The sequence below is a fragment of the Eutrigla gurnardus genome (genome assembly GCF_963514095.1).
Source record: "Eutrigla gurnardus genome assembly, chromosome: 21".
NCBI lineage: Eukaryota > Metazoa > Chordata > Actinopteri > Perciformes > Triglidae > Eutrigla > Eutrigla gurnardus.
In genome coordinates, this window is record NC_139932.1 from 17,777,562 (window position 1) to 17,795,186 (window position 17,625).

Below are 17,625 nucleotides of genomic sequence, written 5' to 3' on the forward strand. Positions count from 1 at the left end.
CTTTAACGTTTACGGTTTTGTGTGGATGAATTCAAAGACGTCCCTTTTTTTTTAATTTAATAAGCAACGTAGAGACACACCTACATATAGTTATGGAAGAGACGAAGAGTGCTGCAGGTCACTAATAATGTCTTCACCGGCGCTGACTCACCATTCAGAGGTTGGGATAGGAAGTGATGATGCATCGGGGGGGATGCTTGCACTCGTGTATGTCAATCAGACATAAGTGCATGAATGTGAACGGGGCCTCCTGGGAGCTGAGGCTCACTTTGGCTGCTGGGTTGCTGAGAACATTACCACCGATGGGTGAACTTTTCTCTCTTTCTCTATCAGTTTTCTCTGACATGTCAGGAGCGAGAGAGAGAGAGCAGAGTATGAATCCACAACCAGCATTAACTACTGTATGTTTCGTATTCTGCGTCTCACCGTCGTAAACCATACGGAATCACGTCCAGCCGGTCCGGCGCCTCCACCCTCGTTGCCACGGTATTGTCTCCAAGTCCAGCAGTCCTGGTCCCTGGAGCTCTACCAGACACTCGTGAATGTCTTTAATGTGTGGATGTAAAAACGCCGACCCTCGGCACACACTGCCCATTTACCCCCCCCCCCCCACCACCACCATTATCCTTTCTTGTTTACAGCCGTTGTCAAGGCTTCAGCCGCCCATCTCCACTTTTATGGTTTATTTGGGTTTTTTATACATGCCTGTCTCTGTTTCCTGGGCGTCTCACGTTGTATTTTACATGCTTTGCTTGCTGGTTTATTAATAAAGTTGTGTCTTCAGGCAATATTCAATGACCATCTCTCTCTTTGAAGTCTTGTTCTGAACAAATGTCTGTTGTGCTGCTATCAGGAGAAAAGGAAAATTAAAAGTCAATGAAATTGTTGCTTTATCCTGCATTTTACAGACAAAAAACCCATCCCCCACTTTGTTTATTCAACGTGGACTGACACTAACGACGATTATGTGCGACTGTCTCCCAATGTTTTAGCATCTACCATTAATGCGTAGTTCTTACTTGAGGCCATTGGCATCTTAGCGAACATCTTGCAAGCAAGAGTGGGACGATTATCGGATTTGTTTGGTTAAAACAGTCACAGAATGAATTTCCATTATCAAGACAACCGTGAAAATCGTGGGTCAATTGAATTGCAAAGTGAGAAAAAAATATTTTTCTATTTTAATTTTTATTACCGGTATGTATCCTTATTATTATTTATTTATTATTAAGTTTTAATCTATAAAAAAATAAATCAACTACCACATTGTAAGCTCTACATTAAAAACAAACAACCGTGCAATAACCGATCTGGCCATGTGGGGGCAGCAGGAGTGACGTACCGGTATATAAACTGACATCACGTCGTCACTCGGTGAGGTTTGGCTAACTTGTTAGCTCGCATTATTAGCTGCTGCCCTTTCAAACACCCAGCGGACAACAGTTAGCATTGAAGTCGCGTTTGAATCCACCTGAAAAACGTAAGTTGAGCTCTTTACTTGTGTTTTTTTTGTTCTACAATAACTCCCGAGGGAAAAACGAATATGTGTGTGCGTGTTTTTAGCTGCTAGCTGCGCCGCTACGTTCGCCAGTTAGCGTAAACGTTCGCCAGTTAGCGCAAACGTTAGCTGCTAGCAAGAGAGAAAATTGACCAAAAACAAGTGAAGTTTAAGGCCGAAAAAAACAAAACAACGAGCAGGAAGATGGTAAAAAACTTTGTACAAAGAAGCTAAAACCTTATATATAACCTTATAGGGCTGATGGGGGAGGGGGGGGCGGTAGGTGGGTGTCGCTATGACAACGCCTTTCAAGTCGACAAAAAGTATGACGAGCGAGAAACTAAAAGTGATGGTTTGGCAGCCGAAGAGACCAGGTCAGTGTTGTTATTACACTATTGTATTACCAGGACGGCTGCTTTAAAGTGTGCACTGTTGATTGTGAATATTAATAATCGATAATGGGAATCAATTCTGGACGAATTTTCATTGTCAGGATAATCGTGAATATCGTTACGAGTGACTTGATAAAAGTTGTCTAGCTCACTGTCACGGTAGAGAAGTGGAAATAGAGCTACATTTAACAACATGTATTTGTAATTTATGCAGGAAGAACATGATTCATGATCTCATTTAATTGAATTTTTCACAAAAAAGACGGTATCTGTGACGTAGGAACAATATCTGTGTCTTAGCTAAATGTAAAGGGATTCAGTGTGTTTTAGTGCCATTTTAAGAGTTGTAAGCACATTTTGATGATTGTATTTTTATTTTTATATTCTGTATTTGTGTTAATACAGCATCTATTGTTATTGTCTTTGAGTACCTAAAAAGCGCTGTATAAGTTATGTGTTATTATTATAATTATAATTAATATTGTGAATCGTCATATATTATATTTGTTATGCTTATCTAAGCTAGTAAATGCATAGTACAAGTAATTAAGTACTTTCTACTACTGAAATGCTGCATACAGTGTGGTGTGCATACACACACACACACACACACACACACACACACACACACACACAGTTAGATCATGTTCATGTGTAAACTAGCAACCACAGTGTCGTTTATCCCCCCCCCCCCCCCCCCCCCCCCCACACACACACACACACCCACACCAGTTTCACCCAGCATGGCCGAGCTGCCGCCTCTGCACCCAGGACTGGGAACACTGGTGGTCGGCCCGCGGCCCCAACCACCCCCAGGTCCCACCAGACACTCCCTCACCAGAGGACCGGCAGACGGGGGATCCAGGCAGACCTGGGTCCACACAGACGACGCAGGTTGGTGTTTTTTTTAGTTAACAGATCACTTATCAAACTGAATGAGATCACCATGTAGAGAGGGCTTCTCTGTGGTTATTCTCCAGTGACACTGAATATTTCAGCCGTCTACGGTCATTCTGGTCTCTGTAAACACACATTTTGTTTTACAGGAAAAATCTGTACAGGAAAATGTAAATTTTGTCATTTCTTTTGCATATTTTGTTAAAGGTCAGGTGATTTTAAAGGGTTACAATGCATTTGTTCATTTCATCTTGACTTGAAAAGGTCTTTTAATATTAAATATAAAATACTTAGAAGAAATCCCCCAATAGTTACAACTTATGGACTCTTTATTTCCCCTAAAGTAGCTTCAAAGTGACTTATTCATGGTTTCTTCCTCACCCATCCAGGCCGGAGGCTCACCCCGAAGCACCCTGAGCACCCTGAGGACCTGGAGCAGCTGGAGCCTCTGATCCGTGGCAGACTGGCCGACATCAAGTCGGCCCTCGTGGCGGCGGACCCCGACGGTACAGGACTGGTGAGCCGAGAGGAGTTCAGACGAGTCCTGAAGAGGCTGCTGTCTGTCAGCCAGAACCAGCTCGACTTGGTGCTCAGTGAGGTGAGAGGGGCTGAAACTTTCATCTCCGTCCACGTGGGGGTCAGGGGTCAGGGTCTCCCAGACATATGTTTTTTTAATGATCTGACAGGTGCAATGAGATACAGTCGCATAAAGGATTCATAGATTCCTTTTTCTTTTATCCACTGTCCCACAAACAATTTCTACTACAAAAACAAATAATGATACAGTAATAATAATAACATAGCTTTTCTTGTCCTGTAGAGACCCAAACAACCACTCAAGTTGTACTTTTCTCCAGGTTTAAGAACATCACGAGGTCTTTGAACCACAGATATAGATGACTTAAACCTTTTTTTATTATATGGCCAACTGGCAGGACTCTGAACGTGGTCACGTGGCTGCTTCATCAACTTATTTGCATGCCCGTTTTGCACAGCAGTAATCTGAAACTACCCACAGCTCCGAGCTCCTAGCAGATAGTTGACGTCTGTATTATTTAAAGCAGCAACTTCAGCAGGTTTTCCACAGCGTTCTGTTCGATGAGACGGCTGCAGTGTCCAGGTGTTAATCATGCCATTTAGTCTTCAGTTCCGGTGTTTTTTTCCCTCATCTTATGGCGTTGTTTCCGCCTGCTCCCTCAGTTTTGTTGCCAGTTGTGTTCTTGGAATAAGCTTTAGTCATTAAAACTTGCTTTTTTCTGGTAAATTGAACCTCCATCACTCATTTGTTGTTTTCCGAAACTTTGATATCTTTGCATCTGAGTAAATACTGTATCTATGCCAGTGATTTAAAGGACCAATTCAAGGTCAAAGGTCGGGTTCGTTCCCTGAGGTTAGCAATCATGCAACCAGCAAGTGTGATGACGTACTTATAGCAGGTTATTCCTTTAAAACACTTCCAGTTTGAGGCGAAGGAAGCTGCACAAAAACTGGTCAGGATGTGAGAGGGGGGCCCTGACATGTTTATTACATTTTTTTCTTGTTCCTCCAAATGTTTCTGTTGTTATGTGCGGCCTCATCCACAAGGTGGCGGTAGAAGATCTCCTTTGACGTTGGTGCGGAGGAGAGCGCTCAGACGAGCAGCGAACCTGGCAGCTGTTAAAGCAGACGTTATTTGTTTGCACCTCTGCCGCCTTGGCTGGCGTCCGCTCTCCCTTCTGATCCAAACCCACCGACTTCTTCTTTCAGCGGGTGTTTTTATTCCACACACTCCTCAGCAGACGTTTCCTGAAAGGACAAAAGGTTAAAAACATCGTTTGTAGAGTTGATGTAGGTGTGGGAGTCATCGCTCTGCATCCACCGGGTCTGACTGGAGTGTGGAGGCCTTCTGTCCTCTCTAGCACTGATCCATCCTGTGTGTGTGTGTGTGTGTGTGTGTGTGTGTGTGTAATTCCCTTCCTCTCCCTTCATCTTCATCTGCGTGTCACTCCGCTTCGCCACCGTAATCGTCTCCACTGTTCCTCTTTGTTCCGTCTCAGCGCTCACGCCTGACAGTTTGACTGCCTGTCTTTCCCACACAGATTTCCTCCCATAATATCAGCACTTTGTGTCCCCCCCCCCCCTCCTCCCCCATCCCCATACACAACCCCCTCCCCCCCTCTCCCGCTCAGTCTTTTCATTAAAGAGTGTGTGGGTGAGTGTGCTTTCTGGAGAGTTGTCAAAAGTTTACTTTAAAGGACTATCACCGGAGTAGCAGCTGTTGTTCTGGTGACATTTTGATGTGGAAGTTGCTTTGTGCTTGGGACAGACACACACACACACACACACACACACACACTCCTCTTCTTTATTCATCTATCTGATTTCATCCGTCACCCTCTATCGGCGTTAAATATCAATCAATTATTAATTGTGTATGAGTCGGCGCCTCTGAAAACAAGAAGTCGTTTGAATAATTAGAGCTTAACGGGCGTGATGGAGGGTCGATGGCGAGGAAAAACGACAATCACAGCAGACGAATGTGATGTTAAAGAAGAAGGCGGCGTGACGGACAGCCGGACTCACGCAGAGAAAATCCACGAGCTGCGCGAGAGCTCAGGCTCCGTCTCCTGCTTTTGCTAAACGTCTGTGTTTATTCAGAGCAGCTGACGTTGATTCCTCTTTAAGGAAACGTCCCACGCGCCTCGACGCATCTCCGCCATTTAAAGCCGGATTCTAAACCGCGTTTGGCCACGAAAGACAGCCGACGCTGAGTCTACTCCACCAATAACAAATCTGAAATGTGGAGCGTTCTGAATGCCATAATGCAGTTTGAGCAGTTGGTACGGGTGCTGGAAATCCTTGAAAACACTTGAATTTTAGTGTGCTTGGATGTAGACTAAAGGTCTTGAAATGTGTGTTGTATGTGATGACATCTATGATAGAACAGAGAAAAGAAGATCTCCATATCTGAGGGACTGAAAACATGTGCTTGAATTTGACTCCACAGACACCAATAGTGTGAAACTTGCACTTTATTACAAGAAGGTGGGAGATTGTTATCCCCCAGTTCATGTTTCAGATGGATTTAGATTGTATTTTCCCAAAGGAAGCTTTGTTAACACAGAATCACACCCTAACCCACACACACACACACACACACACACACACACACACACACACACACACAGATGATTATTTTACACTAAGATGACATCCCAACATGCCCTCGTCAGCCGGCGACCTTGGTCTCACCTTCAGCCTTGATCTGACCTGCAGGTGTAACAATGCTGTCACAGGTATATAGAGCACAGAGCCCCCCCCCCCCCCCCCCCCCCCCCCTGCTCCGTGGCTGCTGATAGCAGTGATAATTGGACAGTGGCGTCTATAATAAGATTCAAAGCCAGGAGGTCCGCTGGGGAGCCGCTGCACTGGATTACACCATGGAAGGATGTGGGGCAGGGCAACGGGGACTCTGCTTTGATTATGAGCCACCAAAATAGGTGTACGTGTGCCAAGGATTCGCTCGCCTGATTGAATTTGTGCACGTGTGTGTGTGTTTTTGTTGTTGCGTAAACTAGTTCTCTTGATTTTTGTGTGTTTTTTGGGAACGTGCCAACTCTTTTACCAGTTTTCCATTAAGTGTGTGTGTGTGTGTGTGTGGAGTAAAAAAACAGCACAAGGTCAGAACGAAAGCATGTGGCTGCATTTCCCAGGTGAGCCCCCGTTTCCACAGAATATTCCCCAAACGGCCTCGTTTCCTGAAAATTACTGCTCAACCCACCTGACGCCACGCAGGTTCCTCCTCGTCTCCACGGAGACGCCATTACGCGTGCCATTATCACAGATGCTTTCAAAAAACTTTGTTGGAGTTGTTGTTTTTCATTGTGTTTGTGTGTTTACCACAGGTGTGCAAGCGCGGCGCCGAGACGGCGGACTACACACGGTTCCTGAGGAGGTTCAGCCGAACACCCGCGGCCCACGGAGCCGGCGGCGGCGGCGGCCTAAGGTGCACACGCCTCCTCCTCCTCCTCCTTCTTCTCCTGCAGATGTTTCTCTGACACCACGCTGGGTTTGCATTCAGCTGAACATGAATTAACTGAATCGTCCTGTGTTTGGTTCTCAGGCGTGGTCCACGCGGCACGCCGATGTCTCTGCCCGAGATACTGAAGCAGCTCAAAGACAAGGTGGGTAAACCCTACTAGTTTTCCAGTTTTAGCGTAGAGTAAGGTATTCAAAATGTTAAATCTTTGCAGGCAATGATTCCAACACACCTGTTCAGACTTACAACACTTTACAAAGACCCGCCTACCCACATGTACCCTCACTACATACCTATTATATTCTATCAACAGCACTTTTATTGTATGCCTCACTGCCATAAGCCCATCTCACATTCTAATAGATAATCCATACATAATACAAGGGAGCTGCCTTATTTATTTCTGTGATGATATAAATAAAACCCACTTTTGCAGGCAGGAATCCGAATGAACTGTGTGAACGTATTCTCACGTTGTACTACTACTCTTAATACCTCATACGAGAGTGATAACTAACTGGGTCTGCTTCACCCGGTTTCCAGGCTGGTCTGAACAGATCATCCGCCCCAAAACCATCCCGTAGTGTGAGGCGTTTACAGACATCACGTTGAGTCTTGAAATCCCGTAACGTGAAAGATACCACGAGTGCGTGGGTTGAAAGTGAAAGCGTTGTCCCAATTCCACAGGACATTACGAATCATACTGTATTACGGCACTTGAAAAACGCATGCAGCGAATCTCGGCGAATGCGAAGGCTTCCCGGTGACACACGACACGCATCACTCCCCCCCTTTCCCGGAAAAGCGGCGGAGCGATGGCGTGCGTGAGGTCTCGCTTTAACATCCATTAATGCTGCAAAGTCACGCCTCCAGAGACGGTGCTTTGAAAAAACAACTGAATGAAATCTAACCGCTAACGTGACTCACGCATCATCCTCGGAGATAGTGTGTGTGTGTGTGTGTGTGTGTGTGTGTGTGTGTGTGTGTGTGTGTGTGTGTGTGTTCGGTGTGTGTGTGTGTGTGCGTGTGCGTATGTGTGTGTGTGTGTGTGTGTGTGCGTGTGTGTGGGTGATTCGTGGTGGCGATGGTCGCCAGCTCTGGCAGATTTCAGCCTCTACGTAGGAAGCATGACAGAATTGACTGGTGGATTTGTGCTGCTTGTGTTCCACGTATTAAAACCAGGATGTTGTTGTGAAAAACAAACGTACCAAATCCCATCTGTGGATCGTCGAAGGCCCGAGGCGGCCATCAGAGCTGTCCTAATGCTTACGGCAGACACGCACATGTGTACGCATTTAAGGACTCAGAGGGAAAAACATCCCACGTCTTTCACGTCGACACAATACGCGATTTGTTATTTGTCGTCTGGCCGTATCCTCCTCTTTCAACGTCACGCCATTCTTTTCTGTGCAAATGCTCTTTTGCTGCTCGTCGAACGTCCAACCGGATTTCTTTAAAGAGGCTTCTAGAAGCAGTAATATGAAACAAGACTGTATCAAATTCATCCCGGCTTGTCAGGGTATTTAATTATATCATATTTATAGTCAAACCACAATTATATGTTTCGATTCTATCTTTCACGGTCGACTTTTTCAAAGTTTATTTGTAGAATGCCTTTCACCAAACCTCCTATTCCCAAGCCCCCAATAGCCCGACAGCCCATTATCCCGAAAAAGCCAAAGGTTCATTCCTCCGAAAAACTCCTCATGCGATGAACAAAAGAAGCACACGGCTAGTTATTGTCAGGCCGGGACAAGAAGGGGAACTCAGATACAGAGTGAGACGAAAAACAAGCTCTTTATTTTCAGTACTTCAACGACAGAGTGATGCAAATAACAGGCTATAAACACTGGACCTATACATAGGACAGTCGCGGAAATACAGGGCCCTAATGTTCCCCTAACGGGAACAGGGAAATGGGAATCACTCTGGACGGAGGCTAGGGGAGGGGAAAACTAAGGGCTTAAACTAAAACGGGAAAACGTGAGAAATAATAATCATTCCAACGGAGGCTGTGAGGGCTCTACGGGCATCCACATAAACGGGAGAAATTCGGGAAATGATAATCACTCCTAAGGAGGCAATGAGGGCACTACGGACCTAACATGGACGGGAAAACACGGGAAATAATAATCACTCCTAAGGAGGCTATGAGGGCACTACGGGCATAAACGGGAACGGGGAATATACGGGAAATGATAATCACTCCTACGGAGGAAACGAAAAGACAGGAAACTACGCTGCGCTAAACGGGAATGCTATCAAACTTTTACAAAAACAAAAATCCACTCTTAAGGAGGAATCAGGCGAGGCTATGAACCATACGGTGCTATACTAGCGGAAACAAAAGTCACTCCAAAAGGGAGGAAAAAACGGGGCAAAACAAAAGACACTCCAACGGAGGTCGGCACAAGGCTATAAACAAAAGAGCGAGCTAAACTTGGGCTAACCCAAAAACACTACAACAAAAAATCACTCTTGACGAGGAAGACGAGAAAACAAGGAAATGACAAGACAACAAACCCAGACAAGACACCCCTCACCGTGGCGTGACAGTTATTATGCAGAATGACATCACCAATGACCTTCCTGGCTGCAGTATTTATTTTTTTCCTACTTTGGCGAAGGCATGAGCTGCACTACTTTGCCTCTGATTGGCGTACCCTGATATTCTCACCCTACCGATCTCGGTCCTCATGCCTGAACCTACCCAATCCAACCAATGGAGGCAAATGGGGCTTTTGGTTTAATTGCACATTTTTGGCACCGCTGGGGTTTTGGAATAGTGGGCCATCGGAACAGCAAAGCTATGTGACACAAAACAGAATCTAAAAACATGATTGTTTCAAGACTAACAGACGGTGTGTTTGAACGGAGGGTATGAAAATAACCGATACCGCCCAAGCCTACTCTCAACAATGATCTTTCTTCCATCAGTATATTTAGCAATTATTCACACATTCGCCAATACCCCAATGGGCCTCCCATCGTGGCAGCAACTGTGGTTGCTATGGAGACTCGTATGGCAACTGTAAAGCCTCTCTACCTACGCCGCTCCCTTCCAACCCAACCCAAAGAAACGCCAGTCAAATGTTTCTCTATCCATCTCCATCAAAACACTCTGGCTTCTTTGTCACTAGGACGATGGCTTCTTGTTGTCACGGCAACACCACGAAGACGTCGGTCCGCCCAGGTAGCGAAGGGACAAAAAGAAAGTCGCCATGAATAAATAAGATATTCGGAGGCCTGTTTAACGAACAAACAAGAAAAGCCACCAGGGAATCCCCTTCCCCGCAGTCTACACAGTTTTGGTGACTTTGATCTCCGTCAAAATTGTTTGTCAATTACTGTAATAAGTGTGTGTGTGTGTGTGTGTGTGTGTGTGTGTGTGTGGTCACTGTCTGATGACTCGTCTCGGAGGACCAGCTGGGCCTGATAATGAGTGATGCACACACACATATGATGAAGTACCAGTCACAGCTGTTTACCCCGTGCGCTCGCCTCACTTATCAATATTCAATTAAGATCACTGCAACACACACACACACACACACACACACACACACACACACACACACACACACACACACACTTTTAGCTGAAGTAGCCATCCAAGGGTGGAATGAAGGATGTTCCTCAACTGTTAATAAACTCCATCTGTGTCTCGATCTCCTCCTCTGGGCGTCTGGGCTTTATTCATTACATGTGTTTTCTTAGTGCAGAGTTAAATCTGACAAGTAGACACATTGATCGGCAGCATCTTACAAGCCCCGCCCCCTTCCGGTGGACCACCGCAAATACCTTATTTCCGGAAGAAAATATGCCGAGAGACAAATACTTTTTTTTTTTAATCTTGTTCGTGTTGTACAATGAATTACTCATGTTTGTCAATGAACTGTTCAGACTGAAAATACGTAATTAGAAAGACGACGTCTCTCTCCGAAGCTACGCCGCCCATGTGTTTGGAGCCAGGATGTAACGCTACTCACGCTAACAACAGGTGTCGCTCCTTCTTCACGGCTGATTTAAAAAAAAGAGTCGCTGGATAAAAACGCATCAGCTGAGATAATGTTACGTTAGAGACGGAATGTAGCTAAGTTAGCCAGCTAGCTATTATAGATGCGGTTTTATACTAAACTAATTGATGCTACGACAAAATTGAGACTTTCTTGACTTGCGAAAGTATTCAAACAGGATCAAAAATGTTTTGGTCTCTCTCCATTGACTACCGTACATATTTTTTCCGAAAAAAGGTCCGACGTGGGTCACTGGAACGGGGAGTGACTTAGCCCCTCGATTGATCGGGATTCCTAATTGTCAAATGCCAGTAAGGGGAACTAGATTTGAACTTTTTCGTATTTGTTACGTGCACATTTTAAACCTGTTACTCATGAAAAACTTGCACATTCTGTCCGATGCATTTTATTCTTCTATTGGTTGCGAGAATGAACAGATACAAGACAAAGGGAGTTCATAACGTGGGTGTAACGGATGGCGCTCGTCCCAAACGAGACTAATGAATGAACGACATTAGTGAGAAGCTGTTGTTCCGCCGCCTGCAGCGACACATCAGTGCTGTCTAATCCTTCCCACATCCTTATTTAGCCATCAGTACTATCTATCTATCTATCTATCTATCTATCTATCTATCTATCTATCTATCTATCTATCTATCTATCTATCTATCTATCTATCTATCTATCTATCTATCTATCTATCTATCTGTCTATCTATCTATCTATCTGTCTGTCTGTCTGTCTGTCTGTCTGTCTGTCTGTCTGTCTGTCTGTCTGTCTGTCTGTCCATATTGTTGCAATCTTTGCATTATTTACGTCACATAAGTGGAAAACTAATGCATGCTCATATTAAATTTTCATTTGAAATGTACGTGAAAAAAGGGGAATAAAACAAAATGGCAAAGAGAGAAAACATCCTCTGTAATTCCGCTGCTGACCATGAACCTTTGTTGTATCTCTCTCTCACGTTTCCCTGTCATCTCGCCTTCATCACCATGCTACACACACACACACACACACACACACACACACACACACACACACACACACACAATGACAGAAGTATAAGCACTTGAACACTTTGTAACAGATCAATAGTTTTTTAGACAAGTGATATTTTCTCTTTAGCAGCAGCAGAATTCAAATATTCCAAAAAAGCAACTAAGGCGGCGCCGACATTCAATCACACTTCTGTCCGTTCTGTGATGGATGAGCGTGTTAATTCTGTCATCTTAATCCCGTTTTGGGAATCTTTGTCTGTCTGAATCTGCTTCATAAGCTCACGAGTTGTCTCTTCTACCGGCCCGTTTTAAATGATTAATGACGGTATGAACGTTGCAAGAAGAAGTCTGATTGCATGACTTCTCTCTTGATGTATTATCTCAGTAAACATTGTAAACATGAGTTTATGGTCTCAATCTCTAGTTTCAAGTCTTCTTCAATCCAGCATGATGTTCATTTAGTACATTATGGTCCATTTAGAGTCCACCAGACCAGAAAGCAGGGGATGCTTTAGGGGGCGGGGCTTACCTGCTGATTGACAGGTCACTACCACGCTACCAATGCTAGTTAGCTACTAAGATGGTGTGGACTATCCTGCACTTATAACTGGTCCTGGTTACTGGTTACTGGTTCTCATATTTATATCTGAGGTGTCCCGAGAAAAATATGAAAGCATATTTTTGCAACTGAGAAGGCGTAACAATAGTCAGTCTCACGACAGCAGGAAGCCTCCCTTGTTGGATTTCCAGGAATCCCAGGAGTGGATCTGTGGTCTGATCTCTATTAGGGGAGCCCAGCATTCCCGGGGAGCCCTCTCCGAGACCCTCCCGTGTGGTGTAGGCCTTTGTAATAGCGATGTTTGGACGGGGAGCGACGGCAGCCCCCCGGTCCCAGAGCCCCTTATCTCCCGTCTCTGAGCTCCACTTTAATGGCCGACCACAGAGAGGAATTAGCCCTCTAATTGACAGACAAAAGAAAAGTTCATCCCCGCGCTCTCTCATGATCGCCGTCTGATCTCCTCTGGCTTTGCTCCCCTTCCCTCCTCCTCCACCTCCCCTCCTGTTTGTGATCTGACTGTCTCCCTTGATTCCCCTCCAACTCTCTCTCCTCTTTCATCCCTCCTCTTCAGAGAGCCTCTTCCTCATCCCCTCCGCTCGTCTCCTTCCCATAATTCATAGTGACAGGAAAGGTTAGGAGCTCCGGCTGACAGAGAGTATCTTTTCACCGCCGTGTCGCTACACGCTGTTTACAAGGCGCCGCAGGCTTGACGGGAAAATACCGAAAAGCAGTGGCTCTCGAGTCCGAGGGTGTAGTTTTCACCATTTTCCTAACGTACACGTCAGAGTCGAGGTCACGAAGCAGAACGGAATAATACGTTCACGTTTATGTTTGCATTTTTACTCTCGCTGTTTATCGCACACACAAAAAATCTGAATTATTGTTAGCTTATTAATGTCTTCTGCTGGAAAAGCAGTAAAGCAGGGTTGGTACAGGTGCTGGAAATCCTTGTATACCCTTGAATTTTAGTTTTGTGTTTTTAACAGCATTTTCTGACATTTCTTTATGAAAAATGACTTTTGATGATGAACAGATGATGAAAATAGTTGGTGATTATATTTCTGTGGATCTGTTAGTGGAATTAGTTTTCCTTTCATTTGTGGTCCTTCTGTAAAAAGCTGTCTCCAAACATCATGTTGGTTGTTTAGAGGACAATAACATCTCATTTAATGTGATGAACAAGTGACATAATAAGTAGACTGAATACTGACCATTGGATTGATACAAAGATGGAGTTTACCACAGCTGGAAGGGGCTGGAAAAGCATGGAAATGCACCTTGAAAAGAGCCTGAATTTGACTTTGGAGAAGGTGTAGGACCCCTGAGTAAAACAATCAGAGATGATGTCATAATGATAGTCTTTGTGATTTTGGCGCTACAGAACTGTCACTTCCTTACCTCAGTTTGGCTCCGCCCACAAAATACATCACTGCTGTTTAAAGGGGCCCTATTATGCTATTTTTCCACAAGTTAATATAAGTTATTGATGTCTCCAAACCTGGTCTTTGAATTCCTCAACTGGAAAAAACAATTGGAACATGTATTTTTGAGTGGATCACACTCCTCATTTTCAGCTTTTTTACCCCACTTTTTCAAACGGGTGATTCTGTCGGGGTGTAGCTTTATGCTAATGAGATGACCCCTGACCCCGCTCCTACTGAGGAAGTGGTTGTGTCTCTCCGCCCCGTGCTGTCCGCGTCCAGCTTGTTGCCATGGTTATGGTTCTACGCTACAAACTAACAGCGGTCCAGCCGTACCGCTTCGAACCGGACTCCGACCCAGAACCAGGACCAGCTTCTGTAGAAGTTCTACACCGCGGACGCAGCAGGACGTTTCTGGATGGTTAGTTAACATGTCTGTGTAACGTTTTGGACGGTAACTCGATGTGTGTTAGCGTAGCTAGCGCTAGCCACAATGACGCTAATGCTGCGTTCTTCGCTCTATAAGTAACGTATCTGTGAGCTATTTTCGGCAACAATTAATATCGTTAGTAGTGCCGTGTTGTTGACAGTTCACTGTTGCATGTTTTCCAAATGGGGAACATCATATTTAAACGGATGAAAACCCAATGAAAACAGCGTCCTGTATGCGGGCAGTTTGTTTACATCACATTAACGGGATTAAAAACTTGATCCTCTACATATAAAGATATACAAGCAACAGGGTTTGGTCAGTATCATGTCGTCCTCCAGAATTATGTGCTGAATTGTGAATTATAGGCTGTGTGCTGTGTTTTATAAACGTGATTGTGCTCCATCTCAACATTATGTGCTAAACTTACTGTTACAAAATTCAAACATGAGGTTTACACCTCAGCTTGTCAGCAAAGTCAGTCAGGTTACCATATTAACAAGATTTGTTGTTGAAATGCTCAAATTCTGTACTATATTCATCTAGGTGACTAAGTGGGCCTTCAGACACCGAACATGTCTGCTGCATGGAGACACCACAGGTAATGTTACTTTGTTACACCAAGTTGTCTGTTGAGATTATTATTCACATAACATGACGATGATCATGATTCACACTAGGTAAGAAGACGGATGCAGCAGCTGGAGGAGGAAGAGGCTTGCATGGTGGGACATCCTGGTCATCTGTCTGAATGTTCTCTCTCCAAAACGCATGAAATATATATACAGCTGGTTATGGTGCTTTACACGTAAGAGGAATACAGCAGTCTGTTGTTTGTTTATCAATTGTGTTTTATAAAAATAAATCCCTCTATGCAACATATTATGCAGTCTTCCTGACCATTACTTCAGTAATATCAACCATGACACATTTTACAATTACTGTAAAGACTTTATTGTCAAATTAATCAGCAGTTGAAGTTCACAGTTATCTCAGAACACAAACGCAAACTGTTTGTGGCCGACTCTGCAGGGTCATATCAAGCTCTTCTGAAGTCAAGGAAGAGCTGCCCTCCAAAGTATCCTCCTCCTCTACCGGGTCTCAGCGAGCTCTCTGTGATGGTCTCCTTATTGGAGTGGTTGTGAAACGGGTCTGGAACCATGGCTGTGCCAACACCAAAGTCCTTGCAGGACACAGTAGCTGTAACAGAGTTGTATGGAGGAATGAAACCCATGATATCACATAATAGAAATACACATCTGCACAACTACTAGTAGTTGCTGTTAAACCTGATCTAAAGTAGGCTACATGTCGGGCTACACACCTTTACTTGGGTAAGGAGCCTGTAGTCCTCCTAGACAGCTGACTGCCAACAGTAGCTGCTGTGGTGGGTCGCTGTGGGACGCTGATGTGAGCTGCTGCTCTGTAAGCAGACAGACAGTCAGACAGACAGACAGTCAGAGTTTACAACTACATCTGAAATGTGGAACACGTTACTATTTCACTATAACTGATGTTGTGACGCACCAATAGCTCGTAAATCCCTTCGTTAGCGGTTTGGTGACGTCGTCTTTGCATCGGCGTGTATAAACAAACAGATCAGCTGCTCTTGCTGCAGCATTCAAGCTACAAAACGTTCCCAAGCAAACTGATGTCTAGCGTTATTTTACAGGTTTGGGCCCCCGCAGTACTACGTATCGTTAACGGTCCTCAACATCAATACAATGGAAGCTTTTAACGCAACACGCCAATGCTAACTTTAGCGCAACACGCCAATGCTAACACACCAATGCTAAGAAAGCAACGGTAAACTGTAACACGGCATATTACACAATATTTAGTAACTTACCGTCTGTGGTTGGCTCTCGGACTGTCGGTACTGAACCAAACTTTAGCTCCAGGTTAGAGGCATATCCTGAGCTGTAGCGACCCATGTTGTCAAAGCTCCTGACGGTGAAGTGCGTCTCACACACAAACACACATTTACGGACGCGTGTGCGCACATTTCCATCGTAGATGTTCCGACGATGCCAGTAAATATCAGCAGTTGGACTGCCAACTCGCTTTCCGTTGATTTTGGCATTTTGGTTAACTGGTTTGTATGTACATCACACTGACAGCCAACAGGTTTGGGATTATGTGGGCGGGACCACACAGGTGGAGCGATTCTAATGAGCCGAGATGACCCATATAAGGCACAGCAAAATTCGGTGCTGACGTCATTTAGTGGACATTCTGCAAACCGTTCGTTTATCGGGAGGATTTCTTTCAAACTGAGAAAGTGAAACAGGGAGATGGTGGACTTTTGTGATACTGTGGGGACTTATTGACACCCCAGGGACCCATTTTAGGGTTGAAAAACATGGAAAAGTCGATTTTTCATAATAGGGCCCCTTTAAAACACATAAAAAGGTCTCCACAAGGAAATAAAAGTGTTATCTGAATAAATCAATTAACTGAAAATTCAAACATTTTGTTTCAATACAAATCTACAGGGGAGGTATGAAGCTGCAAACGCATCACATTAGTCATTCATTAATGAATAAATCACTCTAATTACCGGCTGAGAAGGTTTCTTGCAGTAAATTATCCAAGACGTTTTCCGGTATTTAAACAGGTCGGCGAAATGAAGCAAACCAATTTAGAGATAAGAGCAAATATAGTTTCGTTTTCACTTTAATCGGAGTTACATGTGTGGCGGTGTCGTCATTTTGTCTCCGTACAAGAAAAACAAAGAGTTGTTTGAATTAAAAAAACAAAAACGTGGATTCCTTGATACCTTCCATACAAACACAAAGTCATCGGCCATTAATCATCACTCCAATTAGCAGCTGACAAGGTTTTCATGCAACAAAACTATGAACGATTTTTCAGCAGGTGGGCGAAATTAATCAGACCTGATAAGGAACATATTATATTTAGTTTAATTTCATTGACTTTTCCATGAATTTAGCTAAACCTAAATCTCTGCTGGTTCTTATTAATGAGTGAACTTTACTTCTGTCCATCTTGTCTAAATTAAATGTTAAATTCAAAGTAGATTGTTCCAACAACATATGGACATTGTCCTGCGTTCTCCCCTCGGTTGGATCAGGAAAAAGAGGCATGACGACTTGAGTCAATGAGTCATGAGTCAACAATTACTGTGGTCTCCTGGGTGAAAGTCCTGTGTTTGTTTGACCCATCCCTTGTTTACAGATAATAAGCAGCAGCTGCTGCAGCACATCTAATGAATGCAGCTAATTTGCTTTAATTGCGACATTTGTCAGACCGCTGTAGAAGAAAGTCTCTGATTTTCCGTCTGAGCTGCACATCACAACAAAAAGAGCTTTTGTTTTGGTTTTCACCCACTTTAAATAGTGATTTTCCTTTTGAAGGATAAACTCTTCGTTT